Source organism: Carlito syrichta, unplaced genomic scaffold, assembly GCF_000164805.1.
Source record: "Carlito syrichta isolate Samal-C Ts95f unplaced genomic scaffold, Tarsius_syrichta-2.0.1 Scaffold312243, whole genome shotgun sequence".
Taxonomy (NCBI): domain Eukaryota; kingdom Metazoa; phylum Chordata; class Mammalia; order Primates; family Tarsiidae; genus Carlito; species Carlito syrichta.
The window spans coordinates 408056-411413 of record NW_007256339.1 but is presented as its reverse complement, the minus strand read 5'-3'; the positions used below and the strand labels follow the sequence as shown (position 1 = coordinate 411413).

General features: G+C 48.0%; 1 pseudogene; it reads left to right on the top strand.

Moving 5' to 3' along the window:
* Positions 1–2392: 2392 nt before the first annotated feature.
* On the top strand, positions 2393–2694 carry LOC103272349 (annotated as a pseudogene).
* The last annotated feature ends 664 nt before the right edge of the window (positions 2695–3358 follow it).

Here is a 3358-nt window from a genome sequence, read left to right as displayed (position 1 = left end):
CCTGAGCCCGCGGGTTCGAGACCCGCCTGAGCAACTTGGCGAGACCTCATCTCTACAATAGATCAAAAAATCAGCCAGGTGTGGCAGCGTGTGCCTGTAACCCCGGCTGCTCGGAAGTCTGAGGCGGAAGGATAGCTGGCACCCAGCGGGTCGAGGCTGTGGTGGCCGGGAGCGGCCACTGCACTCCAATCTGGGCGACAGAGTGAGACTCCAACTCAAAAAAAAAAACAAAAAACTTTCTCCGCCATAAATGTCCTCACAGAACTTTGAAACATATCTTAACTATCTTATCCTTTTATCTATAAATATTTCTTTTTTTGAAGATGGGGTCGTACTATGTTGCCCAGGCTAGTCTTAAACTCCTGGACTCAAGCAATCCTCCCAGGTACCTGGGATTACAGGAGCAGACCACTGAACCTAGCATATTATCTATTAAAAATCTCTATATGTGACTCTAAAGATAGAAACTGGCCATGCCTGGTAGCTCATGCCTGTAATCCCAGTGCACTATGTGAGACCGAAGCTTGAGGCCAGGATTTCTAGACCAGCCTGGGCAACACAGTGAGACTCTGTCTCTACAAAAAATATTTAACATTTTGGGCTGGGTACAGTGGCTTGTGTCTGTAATCCCAGCATTTTGGGAGACCGAGGCAGGTGGATTGCTTGAGGCCAGGAGTTTGAGACCAGCCTGGGTAACATAGCAAAACTTTGTATCTATTAAAAAAAATTTTATTTATTTTAAATTTTTAAAAAATTAGCTAGATATGGTGGTGCATGCCTGTAGTCCTCGCTACTCAGGAGGCTGAGGCAGGAGGATTGCTTGAGCCCAGGAGTTTGAGGCTACAGTGAGCTATGATCATGCCACTGCATTCCAGCCTGTGCAACACAGTGAGAATCTGTCTCAAAAATAAATAAATGTTGCTTGAGCCCAAGAGTTCAAGACCAGCCTGGGCCACATAGTGGGACATTATCTGTGCAAAAAAATGTTTAAATTAGCCAGATGTGATGGCACACACCCGTGGTTCCCGCTACTTGGGAGGCTGAGATGGAAGGATCACCGAGCCCAGGGGGTCGAGGCTATGGTGAGCCGTAATTACACCACTGCATTGAGGTCTGGGCAACATAGTGAGACTCCAACTCAAAAATAAATAAATAAGTAAACCATTTTCTAAAAAACAGCATCTTGCTATTTTGCCCTGGTTGCTGTAACTCAAGATCGTCCCACCTCAGCCTCCCAAGTAATTGTAACTACAGGTGTGAGCCACTGTGCCCAACTTAGAAACTTTTTTTTTTTTTTTTTTACAAAATACAACCGCAATAATGTCTCACAACTAAAAAACTCACAATTTTTTTTTTTTTTTTTGAGTTGGAGTCTCACTCTGTCACCCAGACTGGAGTGCAGTGGCTGCTTCGGTCACCACGGCCTCAACCTGCTGGGCTCCAGCGATCCTTCCGCCTCAGCCTTCCAAGTAGCTGGAACTACAGGCGTGCACTACCACGCCCAGCTAATTTTTGACTTATTGTAGAGATGAGGTCCCTTCAAGTTGCCCAGACAGGTATCGAACCCGCGGGCTCAGGCAATCCACTCACCTCAGCCTCCCAAAGTGCTGGGACTACAGGCTGAGCTACCTAGCCCGGCTTTTTTTTTAAGTTGGAATCTCATTCTTTCGCCCAGGCTGGAGTGCAATGGCACGCTCATGGCCACTGCAGCCTCGACCTGCTGGACTCAGGCCACCCTTCCACTTCAGCCTTCCAAGCAGTTGGAACTACAGGCTGTGCCACTATGCCCGGCTAATTTTTTTATTGATTGTAGAGATAACGTCTCATCAAGTTGCCCAGGCTGGTCTCGAACCTATGAGCTCAGACAATCCTCTCACCTCGGCCTCCCAAAGTGCTGGGATTATAGGTGTGAGCCACTGTGCCTGCCCTCAATACTTTCTTAATATCATAAAATATTTCATCAGTGTTCAAATTTTCCCAACTGTCTTGTACTTTTTTTTTAAAGCAGCTTGTTTAGTTGAATCAAAGTCCCAATAAGGTCCATACATTTTTTCCTTTTCAGTTTTATTTTTATTTGTAGAAGAAACTCGATTGGTTGTTGTCCTGCAGCATTTCTCACCATCTGCATTGTGTTAATTCCGTCCCCTAGGGTAGTTTACCATGTTGTTCTCTTGTCTGATTTTCTCTAAATGGGTAGCAGAATATAGTGACTTAAATCAAATGCAGATTGAGTTTTGATTCTGACCTAGCTGTGTCACAGGAGACAGATTCTTCCTTTAGGGCGTACATATGTCAGGCTGTCTCTCTCTGGGTGATATCAGCAGTCTTGATCATTGCCTAAGCATCCCTTTCCCCAAGTTAAAAGGGGTTCAGCCACTGGAGAGCAGCAGCCATGGCCGTGGGCCTCAACAAGGGCCGCAAGGTGACCAAGAACGTGAGCAAGCCGAGGCACAGCCACCGCCACAGGCGCCGGACCAAGCACACCAAGTTGGTGCGGGACGTGATCCGAGAGGTGTGCAGCTTTGCTCCTTACCAGCGGCTCACCATGGAGCGGCTCGAGGTCTCCAAGGACAGGCGGGCCCTCAAGTTCATCAAGGAACGGGTGGGGACACACACATCCACGCCAAGAGGAAGTGGAAAGAGCCGAGCAACCTCCTGGCCGCCATGAGGAAGGCGGCGGCCAAGAAGGACTGAGTTCCCCGGCCCCCCAATAAAGCCTTTGCTGGAAAAAACGGGGTTCATCTCTCCCCAGTTTGCACACCACACCACACCACAGCCATGACATTTATTACGCTGTGTTATAGTCATCTACTTACATACACCCAGCCCGCTGCATCTGTTCAAATTTGATTCCCACAGGGACTAACGTGGTGCTTGGCTCACAGCAGACTTCAACAGAAGAGGCAAAGTGGCCCTAGGACTGGGAGAATGACACAGGAAGTCCAGTGGCTATACAAGTTCCTTGGAGGCAAGAGCCTATTGTCAGAATTTCGGGAATTTTGCAAATGGGTTACCAACACACCCATTATTAAACATTAAGTTATAAAAAATTACAAATATGGCCGGGTGTGGTGCCTCATGCCTGTAATCCTGGCACTTTGGGAGGCTGAGGCAGGAGGATTGCTTGAGCCCAGGAGTTCGAGACCAGCCTAGGCAATGTACTGAGACCTTGTCTCTATAAAAGAAGAAAAATTAATATTAAAAATATGTTAAGCCGGGCTCGGTGGCTCAGCCTGTAATCCCGCGCCTTTGGGAGGCTGAGGTGAGTGGATTGCCTGAGCCCCCGGGTTCGAGACCCGCCTGGGCAGCGAGACCTCATCTCTACAATAAATAAAAAAATCAGCCGGGCGTGGTAGCG